General features: G+C 42.1%; 1 protein-coding gene across 1 annotated transcript in view; it reads right to left on the reverse strand.

Annotated features, from left to right (window-relative positions):
• LOC308074820 (uncharacterized protein) overlaps window positions 1-18,601 on the reverse strand; it is a gene marked incomplete at its 3' end in the record, with an annotated part of 383,670 nt that overhangs the window by 147,573 nt on the left and 217,496 nt on the right. The window lies entirely within an intron of this gene.

The raw sequence follows: 18,601 nt of genomic DNA on the forward strand, positions 1-18,601 counted from the left end.
CGACTAAAACTCTTGTCACATTGTTTACGGCCGTGTTTTTTCTTTCCTGTGTAAGACATGCGATGTGTCTTTACTTCTCTAGGTTGAGTTGAAGTCTTGGTAGACTGCTGACCACTGCAAGGTCTTGGTTGGTCTGTGCCTCCTGGTTTCTGGCTGGTTACAGAGCGGTTGATTGGCTGACTGGTTGCTGAGGTGATGTTGTGGCTCTTCTTCAAGTGTTTATGGAGGAAGACCTGAGTCTGGGAAGACTGGGACCATACTCCTGAGAGAGAGAGAGAGAGAGAGAGAGAGAGAGAGAGAGAGAGAGAGAGAGAGAGAGAGAGAGAGGGGGAGGGGGTATAAAATGTGTGTTTATGTTCTGGTCCACTTTAACCCCAACCCGGACACAGGGCTTCAGCCCTTGGCCTGAAGCTCCGGGGCCCCCGGACACAAAGCCCCTGGCAGCGCCAATTAACTAAGCTTTTTTCCCCATCCCGTGCCTGCCGCGTGTCTCGGTACCTAACTCACCGACTGGTCTGTCTGAAGATATTGGATTATACAGGTTGACGGACAGACATTGTAACCAAGAAGAGGAGTACCACCGCGCCTCAGCCAGAACAAGGCAGGCCCGGTACGTCACAGGAATGTGACAGTACAGCAGTGTTCATTTTGTCGACTAAAACTATGACGAAAAATATTCGTCGACTACCTTTTTTCACTGACTAAATAAAAGCTATGATGACTAAAACTAAGACAAATAAAAACTAGACTAAAATGTTAAGGAGGGACTAGTGGAGAAGAGATCCAGTAGAACTGTAAGACAAGTCATTTTGTGTTTGGTTGCGCTCAGGTATTGCACTCTGAAAATAGCAGATCTACAAGCTCGACTATTTTCAGTGTAAAAGTGTTAAGTGTAAAATCAGCCGTATATGACGTATCAAGGCATCGCCAAAACACATTTTTGACGACAAAACCAACTGTAGATGTAGTCGACTAAAGTCTATGATATTTAGTTAGCAAAACTAGACTAAAACTAAAACTTTTCAGATGACTGTAATTGTATTCAAAAGGCTATGACTTAGACAACATAAAAAGTTTAAAATTAACACTGCAGTACAGCAGCGAAGAAGGAGAGGACACTGCAGCTCGGACATATGTGAGCGGGTACAGTGCTTTAGGCAGCAAGGGGGCATTTTTCATTTTTCATTTTATTACAGATTGTTGAAGTACAGAATATAAGCTTTCATATGATGTATCATTCATTGAAATTGGAACACATTTGAAGAAGATGTGATCATTTGAATCTTGTAATCTTTAATAGTCTAAACTGAGATAATCCCTTGTAAAGAATTTCCACTTTCTAGCACCTCTCAGCTCCAGGTAATGGGCGTGAACAATGGGTAATTTATTCAACCTAGCCACTCCTCTAACCACTCCCCCATTTTCAGATTTTTACTGTGGAAAGTAACTAAGTACATTTACTCAAGTACTGTAGTTTAAGTACATTTTTTTAGGTATTTTATACATAGGCTATTTGAAAATAGCCGCTCTACAAGCTCACAATGCGCATTGCAACGTGTTGTGAGCTTGTAGATCAGCTATTTTCAAACATTTGAGTACTTTTACTTTAGGTACTTTAAGTATATTTTGATGCCAATACTTTTGTACTTTTACTTTGCTTGAACGTAACATTTTGAGCACAGGCCTTTTACTTTCTATATTGTGGTATTGCTACCACCAAGTGCTTCTTCCACCACTAAATTTGACCCACTGGTAGTCGACTATAGTCGAGGTTTACCTACTAATGATAAAGACACGCACAAGCTAGGTCCTAGGTCCATTTACAACCCGTACATCTACATAAACGTTCAGATTTCAAATATAAAGTCCTTACCTCATGACAACGGATGTTACCATTCACTTCGGGTGGGTCTAAGTACCCGTATCTTCCATATTGTTCAATAAAAAGCATTTTAATCCGATCGGCGGCCATTTTCTCATAGAGTTATAACGTATCAGGAGTGCAATACCCCCCCCCAACCGATACGGCCGCGTAGTTGAAAAAAAAAACGGAGATGGCCATCAATCGGATCAAAATGCTTTATATTGAACAATACGGAAGATACGGGTACTTATGAGGGCCCGTACATAATTATAACACACGTGGTCATGAGATAAGAACTTTATATTTGAAATCTGAACGTTTATGTAGATGTACGAGTTGTAAATGGAGAAATGCAAACACCAGGTGTACGTTCTGCCATGACGCTTGGCGACGAGCTAACAATGCTAAAGCTCCTAGCCTCGTTACTCCACTGTTGTTTTGGCCACATCTTCAGTGAAATACTTCCATACGAACGTCGAGTGGCCTGTTGTTTAGCTGGGGCTGCCCTCACCTAGCTGCTGTGTTCGCTACAATCTTATATTGTTTATACAACTAGATTCTGTCCCGAAAAAGACTAACGCAATACTGGCCGCTTCCTAGCCCTGGTCCAGAGCGTTAGTGAGATTATTTTTATTTACTCCACTGCGCCCTCTCTCTTGCGGACATATTTTATTTTCTGCCCAAAAAGTGTATTTTACAGAGTAGCTGGGGTGCTGAGAGGCTTCCCACCTCCGAGAATAGACTTTCAACAACACAAAACAGCCTTTGTTTCAGTGAGTAGCGAAATGGTTTTGTTTATTTTCACTACTCTTGAGTCTTCCAGGGCGTTAGAGGGAACTCACTAACGCTCTGGACCAGGGTCCACCGTGGTGAAGTTAGTTTCAGCCTCAGGTTGAATATTCACCCAGTGGATATTACTCCAGTAAAGTAAAATACCTCAAAATTGTACTTAAGTACAGTACTTGAGTAAATGTACTTAGTAACTTTACACCACCACAGAGAGGAGCGAAACTGATGGGCGGGGATTAGGCTTGTAACAGGAGTACAATGCCTAGCTATGACCAATCGAAACCTCTCGGGTTAGCAACTCTCTACCAAACTCTCCGCCCACAGGACCCACAAACAGGCACACAGACTAGCAGAATAGGAGCCTACTTTACTATACAAATTTAACCATTTAATGACGTTAAAACGGATATCTGTTGGGATTGAAAGCTTGCTCGACATTCGAACTGTGTTAATATGGAAAAAAACGAAAATCAGCCAAAAAAAAAAAAAAAGTTATTTCGCTTAGTTTCTACCGTTTCTCATCTCGCGAGTTGATACCAGGCCTGCTTCTCAAGATGTGAAAGAAAAGCTATTTTAATTTAATTACATTTATTGTAGAGACCTTTTCACACCTGGTTAATTGGCTACACTGCCATTTGAACAAAAGACAATTTATTGGACTGCAAATATAATAGCAATGCAGTGCATGCATGTGAAAAAGGCTGATTCTTTTTTGTTTTTGTTCACAACAAAAGACTATTGTTTTAATGCAATATATTTGTATGTGACTTTGTTCAGGCCCAAAGGTACAGAATGATAGAGGACGAAGATTGATTTTTTTCACATATGGTCCATTTGAAAAAGGTTTGGACACCCCTGGACAGTGATACACATATTGTATTGTTGACTGTTGAGTTATACGCCCTTCTGGTGACCCAATTTTGTGCTATGGCTTTAACCACCATGTCCAGAACTATCCACTGAGTTGTCTTTAGTTCAAGGCCTTCAACCTATAATCTCAGTTAACTTAACCCATGGCTGTCAAAAGAACAACATGTTGGTCTGAACTCATTACAAGCAATTGTAATGTAATTGCAATTGTCACATAATTTGATATTGGCACTACCTTGAGTTGTCTGCCTGAAGTAGCTCCACAGGCTTCACATCATTAACATTACCTCTAGTTGAGTATAACTTAAGTAACACAGTACTACACTGTACTCTAGTAATAGTGTAGAAATACCAGACAGACGAGGGGTCCCGTCTTCATCTTCCTTCTCCTCCTCTTCCTCACTTAGCCGAGGCGAGCAGGTTTTTCCCCGACCAGTCCTGCGTCTCCTCAGAACTTTTAGAACTTTAGACTTCAGACCTGTAGATGGGCAGTTAGAAGCAAATGACTGTGAGATCAACATAGTCCTGGGACACAGTGATTGTCTGATGTTTAGAGATTATTGGACATTTAAAATGATGTTTATATTTACTATAATTCAAGTATATTCACATAGCTAAATATTGTACTGTTGCTTGTTAACATAACAAACACAGGGAAGTCGAGTAATAATATGTGTAAAGTGTAAAGTGTATTTTACCTGTATGAGTCCTCATGTGTCGTTTCAGATAACTCTTCCCTGTGTCACTCCTCGTGGATGGAGTTTGTTTTGAAGATGTCTGGCCCCGGGACAGCTTGTTGCGCAGTGACAAGCGTTGTCCCTCCACATTTTGCGCCTTGTGAGAGTTCAGTTGGTTTAAAGCTGACCGGTCTTCCCTGTTCTCCTCCCACCCATCACGGTCTTCAGTGACGTCTTCATCAGAATTGTGTGAAGAGAGGAGCCGGTCATGGCTGGTTGGTTGTGATGCTCCACAGCTTGCTACGTCAGCTTGTGTTTTCATGCTTTCAGTTGAGGTGCTGGCTACAGGCTCTGGCTCTTGTTCCTCTTTAATCTGTGGTGGTTCTGGTTTCACCTGGACTAGACTGGGACTGCTTTCCTCCTGTTCAGTTGAGGTGCTGGCTACAGGCTCTGTCTCTCTGTTTTCATCGTCTTCTTCAGCTTTCACTACTAGTGATGTCAACGATGACCCAGCAGCCTCCTCTGGTCTCTGAAGTGGCTCCTCTTCCTGTTCCTGTTTAATCTGGGGAGGCTCTGGTTCCTTCTGGACCAGACTGGAGTTCCTCTCCTTGTGTTCAGGGGGACACACAGGCAGGTGAGGGAACTCTGGACAAAAGATAAGTTAGAGTTGATTATAATTGTTCCCCCCTTCTATTGTGTTTAAGCTTGAGAGGGTACTAACTATTTAAAACAGATAACCCAGCTACAATGAACGAAGAGCTCATATAATATCAGCTCTATAAGCAGAGAGAGAGAGAGAGAGAGAGAGAAAGTGACATACTGTACCTGCATATTCCATACGGCTAACATATCCGGATCCATATGTACGCCTGTCTAATGTCATTATTAACCGATCAGCCTCCTGTGGTCTTTGAAGTAGTTCCTCCTGCTGTTCCTCTTTAATCTCTGGTGGTTCTGCTTTCACCTGGACCAGACTGGGACTAATCTCTTCCAGTTCAGGGGAAACCTCCTCTTTACACACAGGAAGGAGTAACAGATCTAGAAGGAGAAATTAGCTAATGTCAGCAGAGAGCAAAGAAGAACACCCACCTCAAATGTTTCAAATTGGCCTCATGACGGTGCTATAACAGGCCACTTTATGTTTTGGCCTATAACTCTTGAACCGTAGATAAAACAATAACCATAAAAATCCTTGGATTCCATGGATCCTGACAATATGTCCCATATTCTTCTGCCTACAGGTCATGTCCTAGTATGAGCGAATAGGGATAGGGAATCAACGTCACGTGATGCCTTAGTTTGGCCCGGCAAAAATAATTATGATTATTGGCAGAATCGCGGAACGTTTAGAATATTCGGCCACTCCCCGAAATACCCGTATGTGTGTCTCAAAGAATAGGCCACACCCGTTTAACATTTTGTACAAATCACACCTTTTGCTACTCCTACTGATTTTGTCCAAAACTCACACAAATTGGTACACAATCTCTGGTGTCATGTGATGAACATGCGTGATTCAGATTTTGGCTACGATTTCCTTCCAAAGAGCAGAAACAGAAAGTGTGAGTGTGTGTGTGTGTGTGTGTGTGTGTGTGTGTGTGTGTGTGTGTGTGTGTGTGTGTGTGTGTGTGTGTGTGTGTGTGTGTGTGTGTGTGTGTGTGTGTGTTACTCACAGCCTGTGCCATTGTCATCCAGGAGCATGTAGTTAACAGTCCTCCAGGGAGCAGCAGAGCTCAGGTCTGGACTCAGGGCTGCTGAGCCATAGGATTCAGGGTTCATGATTTGACTGGACAGACAGCCATCACTGCTGGACATCTGCTTAAGCACACACACCATAGACAGTAAAAAGTATGGACAAAGTTATGCCCATAGACTCCACAGACAGTAAATGAAGCCTGTTTTTCAGCTACTGCATAGTACCTATAGTGCAGCAGTTAAGCTCATTATATGGAAGGTATTGTGCATTTTAAGAAAGAAGCATGAAACTTTCAGCATATCATCTACATACCCCAAGGTTTGATTTCAGACGTGGAAGCACTTTCAGATTGACCTCTGGTGACCTTGAGTGGTCATTGACCTCAGAATTGCATTTTTGGCACTTTTTGCCCCATTTTTCTCCATTATAATAATATATGCTTGATAAAATGTCAGTTTTGTTCTAATAAATGAAAATGAAACCTAATAGTCACTCTACAGAAATGCTGATTATTACTATTATGATAGTTCTGTTATGACATGTTATGACATTAAAAACATCTAGGAGAGAGAGAGAAGCAGTAAAATAAAGAAAAACAAGAAAGAAAGTGCTAATGCATTCAAAGTGCAATATAGGTACAATGCTATTCAAAGGTGCTATTCATCTCATGTTGGTTTTGGTTTTGGGGGCAGTATATGGTGAGCGTTCAAGGTTCTTATGGTTTGGGGAAGAAACTGTTGGACAGCATGCTGGTGCTTGTCCCGATGCTCTTTTTTTTTTTGTAACCCTTATTTTTCACCCGGTGCCAATTTTCTAAGTGATCCTGGGCATTATACTCCCCTCACCAGCCCGATGCTCTTAAACCTCCTATCAGATGGCAGTAGTTCAAGGATATGGTGGGAGATAATATGGTACCATTTCTGTCAGAAACCTGTCTACGACTACCAGTGACATCGATGGGGAATCCAAGCTAATATAAACTGCAGGCTTTATATTCCTGGAAAGTTTGCATGCTATAATAGAAGCCATTGTTCTCGCATTAATAAAGAAAAAAATGAAAAAAATTTAAGGCAACTGTCCACAGCCCTCCTTTGAGACACAGAATGAGTAGATAAAAATGGTACCATAATGAGCATGAGTGAGTACACTTGGAACCATAATCTAACACTCCATGGTCTTTTTCACTCTCTTCATCTTCTCTCTCCTTATTCCCTTCAGCCTCCTCATCTTCGTTGTCTTCATCTTAGACCATGGAAAAATTCAGACTTCTGCTTCAGTAAGGTTATTGCTGCTCAAGTGGTCAGACATGAGGTCGTTAGGGATTAAGGGTCTTGCTTATGTACACCCGCCATATTGTCAGGGCTGGGAATCGAACCTGGTACCTTCTGTTTCCCAGGTGGCCTCTCTACAGCTATGGCCCCCCTTCTTCTTAATGGGTTGTAGTGGACCTCTCCTCCTTCACACTTACATAGTCAGTCTTACAGAATGGTATCTGCAGTTTATTTCGCTGCATGCCTTCAATGCTCTACAGCTGCAGCTGGAGCCATTGCCTGGGAGTAAACAGTGGGCATGACATCCCCTCCTTTAGCAACCTCCCACCCGGATGTAGTGATGTCTCTTTCCTCTGCAGGTGGCTCGATCCGATCTGCAGCCTTCCACAACATGAACTGCAGATGAACATGCAGTATACTGTGTGCAGAATCATATTTGTCTGTCAATACAATGCGAAGAAGAACTCTACCGGTATCTTTTAGGTCACTGTGCGTGGCATCAAGTTCCCCAAGCACTGTATTGAGACTAGTCATGGTACTTTCTAGGAGTACTTTAAGCACATACCTTGCCCTTCTCACAGGGTAGGAGACAGTATCACATCCTAACAGGTTCTTGGAGGAGGACAACCACAAGCATCCGATAAGCACAGTGTATTTTGTCTAGGATTTACCATTGAGAATGAAGGCGATGCCACCGCAAGCAATGCTTTTATCCCAGAAATGTTCATCAATGTTCCACTGCAACCAGGGAATGACATCAGAGTGCCAGTGGGCATCATGCGGGGATCGATGATGGTAAATGGACTGCATTTAAATAGCACCTTACTAGTCTTCCTGACTCTTCAAAGCACTTTACAATGTACTTCACATTCACCCATACATTCACACACCAATGGTAGAGGAAACACAAATACAATACCCCTACCTGCTCATTGGGAGCAGGTAGGGGTTCAGTGTCTTGCTCAAAGACAGGAGGAGCCAGGGATGGAACCTGGAATCTTTGGATTCCAAGGCGGCCGCTCTACCTCATGAGCCACTGCCACCCCGCATGATGACAGACTTATATCGCACTTCCAGTCACTCAAATGGATTATACATGTCATGACGCTTGAGGTCCAGTGTGGGGTTCATACTTAATGGCAAAGCTTTTCAGTGATTTCTCAAGGTGTACAAGGGTTGTGAGCACAGGATCCAGGTGAGAAGGTGGAGAATCGATACATGGACATGGATCCAGATAAATTGCTTTTTTTTTTGGCAAGATTAATTTCTGGACATTCAAAAATAGACTTTTTTTAATGCACCTTTCTAAATTGACTACCAGCTAAAACAAGACTTTTTCCTGGTCTTGGGCCTAATTATTACATACTTTATGCAAATTGTGCAAATGAGGAAAGGTTGCATGACTTCACCATGATAATAGATGAATTTCTGCACATCACAAACATGGGCTTTGACTCTTAAGTCACCGTTCTAAGTTAACTGGACGCAAAATGTTAGCCGCAAAATGTTAGCTATTTCCAGGTAATTTGCTCATTAAGCGATAAATTTGCTGATTATGCTTATTACTCAAATTGCCCAATATGCAACTTTTAGGAATCAAGCTTAAACTCATCTGCTAAGCCTATATATGACATTTTAATCATAAAGGTTTACAGGAAACAACATTTCTGGTTTTAAAATGGGTTTGACAGCCCAAAATGTGTACAGCCTCTGACAAGTCTCAGAGGTCAATTGAGAAATGCTTCCACGTCTGAAAACAGACTTCATGACATATAGAAACACTGTAGGAAGTTTCATGCTTCTTTCATAAAAAGCACAATACCTTCCATATATGAGCTTATCTTCTCACTAGAACCCTGAACGCTCACCATATACTGCCCCCAAAACCAAAACCAACATGAGATGAATAGCACCTTTGAATAGCATTGTACCTATATTGCACTTTGAATGCATTAGGGCACGCTCCCACCAAGAGTTGGCTGGCCGCTGTTTGCAGAATCTGCCAATGCATTGTCAATGCAAATGCGTTGATTCACGCAAGAGCAGATTTTTCCGCTTGTCGCGCAGACCTTGCGTTTATCTGCTCTCCGCGACTAAGCATAAAACTGCTGGAGACAGGCGCTGATTTTCTCCCTCTGTCCAATCGGGTGAGTGGAAGGCGGACTGTCTCAAGACTCAGGAAGCAACATGGTGCTCAAGGCAGCAGGCAGCATAGGCAGTGCGGGCTACGGGGAGGGTCCTGAAAGTGAGTGACAGGCGCGACACTCCCGTTTTTTTTAATCCGCTGGCTGCAAAAAACTGTGGCCGCGCACAACCTGCGTTTAACAGCGGCCAGCCAACTCTTGGTGGGAGCGCGCCCTTAGCACTTTCTTTCTTGTTTTTCTTTATTTTACGGCTGCTCTCTCTCTCCTAGATGTTTTTAATGTTATAACAATGTCATAACAGAACTATCATAATAGTAATAATCACCATTTCTGTAGAGTGACTATTAGGTGTCATTTTTCATTTATTAGAACAAAACTGACATTTTAACAAGCATATATTATTATAATGGAGAAAAATGGGGCAAAAAGTGCCAAAAATGCAATTCTGAGGTCAATGACCACTCAAGGTCACCAGAGGTCAATCTGAAAGTGCTTCCACGTCTGAAATCAAACCTTGGGGTATGTAGATGATATGCTGAAAGTTTCATGCTTCTTTCCTAAAATGCACAATTGGTTTGCTTAACTGCTGCACTACTACTGTATCATCAATTTTAAAATAAATGGAACCATAATTCTTCTTCTTCTTCTTTTGAATTTACCAAAACACATGGTGATTGAAAGAAGGCTTTAAACTAGCCACTGGAAGCATAGTATCTATGACAATGTATATTACGGTAATACAATCAAGTGTAAAGTTTGGCAAAAAACTAATTGAATTGAGAGAAATTCTTTCTGACACCAGCAGGGGTGAAACAGCTAAAACTTTACAAATCAGAAGCTGGCCCCTTGACACACACACACACACACACACACACACACACACACACACACACACACACACACACACACACACACACACACACACACACACACACACACACACACACACACACACACACACACACACACACACACACACACACACACACACACACAAACACGGGCGCGCACGCACACGCACACACAGGCATTATCATTTTTACTTATTCTATATGGTAGGTAAAAGTGTCTTGTTTGCAGTTATGTTATACTAGAGGTTCGGACCGCGATGCGGCCAACACACCTACGTACTAGCCTGGCATGGCCAGTAAAATCACTGTGCTGATAGTGGTCTGGAATCTCTGTGTGGAACCTGCATTTCCAAGTAAAGAAAATGCCTCTGGTGAGCCGATTCGACCAATATGTGTGAGTCATAGTGTCGGGGGATTTGTCAGAGTACCCGTTGTACCCGTTGTATTCTACAAACATCTAGGTGTACGCAAAGATGATTTTAAACTCAGCATGGGGACAACTGATGATGTGTTTAAAGAATTGAGTGCCCTGCAACTATAAAGAAGGCCACTGGCCATGACAATATCACCTCCACATTTCTCAGAGACTCCAATCATTGCCTACCTAAAATCATGTACATAATAAACATCTCCATCAAATAGGAGATTTCAAACTAGCGAGAGTAACCCCGCTGTACAAAAAAGGAAGTAAATTAGACCCCCGCAACTACCGCCCTATTTTTATCTCGAATATTATGGAAAGAATAGTTTATGCACCAGCCGGTCCTCCCTCAAGCCAATTTTAATATAGGATTTTGATACATTGATAAGTCACAAGAAAGCAATCAATCTTTCATAAAGCCTCCTTAGAATTTACACACACACACACACACACACACGCACGCACGCACGCACGCACACGCACACGCACACGCACACGCACACGCACACGCACATACACATATGTGTCACATTTTTACTACAACAATTCCACTGACCTCTGTTACACTGAGATTTCCAGCCACTCTCCCATCACTGTGAGCCTCCAGGCCTCCGGTAGGGGATACATCTTCTCCTCCGTCTCTGATGGTGCTGCTGGCCCATGTGAACATCTCCACCTGACCAGTGTCACATTCCTCCACCTTGACAACCACTTGGTTCCTCTCCCCCTGGTCCTCATCTGCCCACTGATAAGAGACACACAGCAGAGGCATGCTATCAGAAATGGCTTTCATCTACTGTGCCCAGAAAAATTCTATTGTTTTTGGGATTGAATACTTTATTAGTCAGAAATGGAATCAGCATGTGGTACATTTTGATACCAATACTTTTTTACTTTTACTCAAGTCAGTTTTTAATCCTGTACTTTTCCTTTTAACAGAGTATTTCTACATTGTAGTATTGATACTTTTACTTAAGTAACACATTTGAGTATGTATGTAGCCCCTTCTCCTCCGATGGGGCCAGTGGTGTCTGGAGTATCTCACATTTTTTACTTGAGTAAAAAAAGTATAAATAAATACCACAATGTAGAAATACTCTGATACAAGTAAAAGTCCGGTATTCAAAATGTACTTGAGTAAAAGTACAAAAGTATTGGCATCAAAATATAATTAGAGTACCAAAAGTAAAAGTACTTATTACACAGAATATCCCTTTTCGCAAGTTTCCACATGTATAAAATCCTTTGAAAGTAGCAGATCTACAAGCTCACAATGCGTCGCAACACTTTAAGCAATGCATCTGGTTCGTCCAATGTGATTGTGATGTCCATGTCAAATACATAAACATAACATAACATCATTTGAAAGCTATGCACACGTCACATGTCTGGAATCTGGATTACAATCTAAATCCAGTGGTGGAAAAAGTACTTAGATGTTTTACTTAAGTAAAAGTATCAATACTGCAATGTAGAAGTCCTTACAAGTAAAAGTCCAGAATTCAAAATGTACTTGGGTAAAAGTACAAAAGTATTGGTATCTAAATGTACTTAAAGTACCAAAAGTAAAAGTACTAAAATGTTTGAAAATTGCATTGCGACGCGTTGTGAGCTTGTAGATCTGCTATTTTCAAATAGCCTGTGTATAAAATAGGGCTAAAGTGGTTAATGTCTGTTTTATAATGTAATAATTTATATCTGCAGTAACTAAAGTTTTCAAATAATTGTAGTGGAGTAAAAAATATAATATTTGGCTCTGAGATGTACTGTAGTGGAGTAGAAGTAAAAGTATAGACAATTGGAAACACTCCAGCAAAGTAAAAGTAGCCTACCTCAAAATTGTACTTAAGTACAGTACTTGAGTAAATGTACCTAGTTACTTTAGACCACTGTCAAAATCTGCTATCCTAAATCCAAAACTATAGGCTAGGATAGATTGAAAAAAAGTATTACCTCATCCATAATAAGTCTTTGTCGCTCTGAAATCAGCTTGCATTTGAGATGGTCTCATCAGTGGAAGAAACGCTGTGTCTCCGTTGAGACGGAAAGCTCTGACCTGTTCAGTTGTGGGAATGAATGCGTGGGAGCTTACCTTGAAGGCCTTGCCTCTGGCAGCGCAGTGGCATTTTATAAAAGGTTCTCAAACTTTCTTCATTTCAAGGTCCGTGTCAGTTTGGTATTCAATAGGCCACCATGGAACCCCTAACTATTCATAATTTAGGTGGGGACCCCCAGGAACCCCCCTCTAGGACCTATGGGGGTCCCCGGACCCCACTCTTTGAGAGCAACAGGCATATACTTCTTAATTATTTTTCTACGCTTTTCAACTAGTTTGTTAATGAAAAGGCACGCACGCACGCACGCACGCACGCACGCACGCACGCACGCACGCACGCACGCACGCACGCACGCACACCATACCGTAGGTCTTTGTATTGCACAGTTTTAAACAGCCTGTTCAGGCTGTTTAAGGCAAAACCACTGTATATCCTGTTTTGTTCTCGTGAGCAGAAACCATAATGGCATTGACTTCTCAGTTCAACTCTGTGATAACTTTGTTACAGGGTGCTTATACTGTAGCTCTCTCACTCCTTCATAACATGGCCTTCAACTCGGTTGGCCAACGCCAGATAAGAGCTATACTGTTGCAGACCAGATGCATGACGTTATGACCTCTTCAGGTGGATTTTTGCAAGGATGGATGGATGGATTCTTTCTTTCTTTCTTTCTTTCTTTCTTTCTTTCTCTCTCTCAGGTGAAGGTGATGACAGGACAGGGCAGATTAGGACTATGTGCTTTGTGAACAATTCCTCCCTCCCTCCACTGGCTACCACTGCTGCTTGCATAACAGGACGAGAGAGAGAGAGAGAGAGAGAGAGAGAGAGAGAGAGAGAGAGAGAGAGAGAGAGAGAGAGAGAGAGAGAGAGAGAGAGATTGGTTGACCTTATTCACCTTTTCACATCACAGAGCCCAGCCAGCCTCAGGAGTCAGGACAGTTTCAACATCACTCAGAAGATCACATCATGTAGGCATCATCAAGAAAGACAGAGAGATGGAGGTAGATGCATAGAAAGAGAGAACTTACAGATATAAGTCAGACAGACAGACAGACAGACAGACAGACAGACAGACAGACAGACAGACAGACAGACAGACAGACAGACAGATAAAGATGGAGAGAGGGGGAGCGTGTGTTGGTGGTGTGTGTGTGTGTGTGTGTGTGTGTGTGTGTGTGTGTGTGTGTGTGTGTGTGTGTGTGTGTGTGTGTGTGTGTGTGTGTGTGTGTGTGTGTGTGTGTGTGTGTGTGTGTGTGTGTGTGTGTGTCTCCAGGCTATCTACTTTTTTCCTGTATATCGCTAATTGCTTGTCTATCAATCACTTTGAAGAAGCAACATAGATAGAAAAAATCTGCCTACACTGGTGGACACTCCCTTGAAGCAGGCTTCAGGCAGGCACTTCAGGCAGACCTATATACTTCGGCCATTTGAAAATAGCAGATCTACAAGCTCGAGCTTGTAGATCTGCTACAACGCACGCTGATCAGATCTGCACACACACACACACACACACACACACACACACACAACCACTTCCTGTCACAATGTCAGTAAGAAAACCATGACGTTGCAGAGAAATCACACCTGATGAACAAGCGAGTTGATTTGTCAAAAATAAAGAGATAGAAAACAGAACATCTTGTTCAGTGAAGGTCCAGTTAAGACTAACGTGTGGTTGAATGTCCATGTGCTGTATCTGTCCTGATAGTTGACCAATATGAAGCAAATGGTGCTGTTCCTTTTGTTCTGGAGCTCAGGTAGGACTCTGTTTTACTCATACAGTACGTGTTGATTGATGTCACTTGATCTTAAAATAATAAAACCTTATCTCTGTAAGATGTCTGCCATATGGTTCCCACATGTTGTGAGCCAGTAGCATAATGATGCTGGTCCCACATATATATATATATCTGTGTCATCAGTGATCAGGAGTCTCAGTGGTAGCCAGTCAGTGTGGGAACATGGCAGATTTGATGGACAAATTAATTAATTCTCTACCACAAATGTTCCATCACTTCATATGAGTCTGTCAACCCAGAGTGGTTGAGTGGTCTCAACCCACTCGACCATGAAATGTGCAGGTGGTTCAGTGAACTGGTAACCACTTTAGTGGGCCGTGATGTGATGTGGAGGGAGGTGCATGGAGCGACAGAGGTGTTGTGATGTGGAAGGGGGAGTTGTAGTGCCTGCATACTCATCTAGTATGGGAGACCAAGCTATTCAAAAGCACTGTGCGCTGCCCAGCTGGACAGATCAGCCGACCTAGTCAACAGCGTGCGCTGGCCAACTGGATAGATCCGTATTACTTGGGCTTAAAGTGGGACCATTTCATTTATTTACCTCAGATTAGCCACTACATTTGCATCTAAAAATATCAGTTAAAATAGTTTAGCAAAATATGGAATTCTGCTGTGCATTTTAAACATTTACAGTTGTTTGGGCGATATATGTTACTATTAATTAAACTGCTTTGTCAATTGGTCTATCAACTGCTAGAGTATAACAAAAAACAGGCACGCCCGTTTGTAGGCCAATGTTGACACGTTCTGAACGGGGCTCCCGACAGATTCAGTAGCACAGCTCTGAATCTGTTCTTGAGAGATTATACGGTGGGTGGATCGGCGGTGTCTATCTTGGCCAGACTTGGTTGGCTTCCCATAATCTGCTACACCAATCAGCCTCAAATGTATTGTGCACGCTGCCAGTACGCCATGGAAGTGAATAGCATGGTGGAGCTATAACAGCATACTTTACTTTTTGGCCTATAAGTCGTGAACTGTAGATCATAGACAAAAAATGTGAGAAACATCGGCCATTGCACATGCAAACATTTCAGCGTTATAGGTTATGAAGACAACGTTCTAAAGAGTGAGACAAGTTAAATGAACAAGCTTACTGGCCCCTAAGCCTCCTCATTTGAGACACCAATATTGTATTGGCCACTACAACTTTGCCACATATTAGAGATTCAAGTGTAGTTCAGGACCCTCCTGTATTTGTAATAAATGGCCCGGGGCGCAGTCCGAAGAAAGAGAAAATAACGAGAAAAAGAGAAAGACCTAGGACAAGACAAAGAAGACTAGGACAACAAGAAATCAGTCACACTGTCAGTCAGTCACAACAGGAGGGAGTAGAGGCTAAACACACACGCACGCACGCACGCACGCATGCACTTTACTGAAGTATTTCCAATTGTCTATACTTCTACTTCTATTCCACTACATCTCAGAGGCAAATATTGTACTTTTACTCCATTACAATTATTTGAAAACTTTAGTTACTAGTTACTTTGCAGATATAAATTATTACATTTATAAAACATGCATGGCATTAACCACTTTAGTCCTATCTTATACCCATGAAAATACAAGCTCACAACGCGTCACTTGTATATCTGCTATTTTCAAACATTTTAGTACTTTTACTTTTTTTACTTTAAGTATATTTTCATACCAATACTTTTGTACTTTTACTCAAGTACATTTTGAATTCGGGACTTTTACTTACTTGAGTACTTCTACATTGCAGTATTGATACTTTTACTTAAGTCAAACATTTGAGTACTTTTTCCACCACTGGTCAATTGATTAGTGGGAGCTGGAAGAAAGAGCGTCTGATCATCAGATCTTATCAAAGTAGGTGAAACCTTCAGCAGAAAGGGATGAGGAAGGGAACCATTGGAGGGAGGTTAAAGACAGAGGACTGGATATCAACACAGAGATATCACACAGTTACTAATTCATACCCTCTGAATGCCTGTCTTAGAAAAACACAGGACATCTTCTCCTGTACTTCAACAAATAAACCACAACTACAACCAATCAGCTGTAATGGTAGAAAGGATCTGCAGACAGTGAAGCTAATTTATCTTGTTATTTTTCTCCTCAGGTCTCCAGGCTAAACAAAGAAACAACACAACAGGTAAAGAAAGATGAAATAAATGAGTGAATGCATTATTATGCATTACTGACTAAAATGTTTTCTTCTGATAAAAAATACATAACCTTTTACTGTTTACTCTTTTGTCTCCCTACAGAGTCTGATGATGTCAGGTTGGTTGGAGGAAGCCATAACTGTACTGGCAAACTGGAGATGAAACACCAGGAAGACTGGAGACCAGTGGATGATGATTTTGACTGGAACCAGAAGTCATCATGTGTAGTGTAGACAGCTGGACTGTGGCTCCTCTATTTCAACAGGAAGGAGTTCTGGTTCTACACGTCAAACCGTATGGAAGATTACATCTTCCTGTGATGGATCTGAGTCTTCATTGAGCGAATGCGGAACAATGAAGTCTGTCACTTCCACTGACAGACTGGAGGTGAACTGTTCAGGTAACACAAACAATGAGTTAGGCTCATATAGAGCCCTATAATTAATATTATCACTGTTAAGTGAAGGTAACTGTGAAGGTACAGCTGTATGACATCAGGTAAACTCAAGACAAGAATGCCTGGCTGTTCTTGTGAAATTACCTTCTTTTGCTGCAAAATGGGATCTCTCTCCCTCTCGCCAAAGCAAAAGTGGAACAAAACAATCAAAACAAAAACAGTATGTATGCTACAATAAAATGGGAATAAAGAAAATATAAACAGAGCTGTGCTACATTGCAACATAGAGAAAACATCTCATAAAAAAATTATTGTGCCTTCTCTGTGTCTTTGGGACAAATAGCAGTAATTTTCTCAAATGTATGTAAAGGTAGTTCTGTTCTACTACAGTATGTAGAATTGTAGTCCTTAAGGTGGTTGTATCTCTCTCCCTCCCCCTCTCTCTCTCTCCCTCCCCCCCCCCCCCCTCTCTCTCAATCTCTCTCTCTCTCTCTCTCTCTCTCTCTCTCAACAGAGTCTGTGAGGTTGGTGAATGGGACTAGTGTGTGTTCAGGCAGAGTGGAAGTGAAGTCTAAACAGTCGTGGGTCTCAGTGTGTGAAGGTGACATTGACCAGCAGGATGCAGAGGTGGTCTGTAAGGAGCTTGGCTGTGGGGCTCCTTCAGTCCTCCAGGGGGCGCTCTATGGAGAAGTGAATGCATCAATAGGGACCGAAGAGTTCCAGTATGAAGGCAGTGAGTCTGGTGGTCTCCTGGCCTGTGAAACCTCAGACTCAACTAGAAACACCAGTTCCTCTGACAAGGCTATTGATCTTACCTGCTCAGGTATGGTAATAATAATAAACTTTATTTGTACAGTGCTTTTCCAAACAAGGTTAGTGATTTACGAAAGGAAAAAAAAAGAAAACTGCGTACTCTCTTGTATCTGTACAGAATCTGATGATGTCAGGTTGGTGGGAGGAACCAGTCACTGTACCGGTAAACTGCAAATGAAACACCAGGGAGAGTGGAGATCAGTTGATGATAACACATGGGACTGGAACCTGAAGTCAGTATCTGTAGTGTGTAGACAGCTGGACTGTGGCTCTGCTGTTTCAACAGAAAGGAGTTCTGGTTCTACACTTCAACGTATATGGAGGGTTACATCTTCCTGTGATGAGTCTTCACTGAGCGAGTGTGGAACTAAGATGTCTGGCATTTCCACTGACAGACTGGAGGTGATCTGTTCAGGTAACTCAAACAGCAACCTGGGAACCCATTTGGTTTTGTTTTGCCTCTGGAGGCAGACATGTTTTACAGAATGCAAAGCAGGCGATTACACAAACAACTACTTTATATACATATCTGTCAGTCTTTCTTTGTATCTGCCTGTTCATCTCTCTGTCTCTCTCACTCAGTCTTGTGTGCGCGCACTAAGCCTGTCACAATACTCGATACGTACCAACATTTCTGTTCGATACAGTGTACCGAAATTACAAGTCATATCGGGATTGTCACGCATTTCATTATGTTACTCCTGTGCATGTGCGCGTCCAAGGAAAGCCACGTACTGTTGTTGTTTTTCTGTACAATTGTTGTGGCTTGCTTCTGATGGGGAAAAGGAAGCGTCAGTCGAGTTGACCGAGAGAGAAA

This window comes from Gymnoscopelus braueri, assembly GCF_963280865.1.
Source record: "Gymnoscopelus braueri genome assembly, chromosome: 19".
NCBI classification, from domain to species: Eukaryota; Metazoa; Chordata; class Actinopteri; order Myctophiformes; family Myctophidae; genus Gymnoscopelus; species Gymnoscopelus braueri.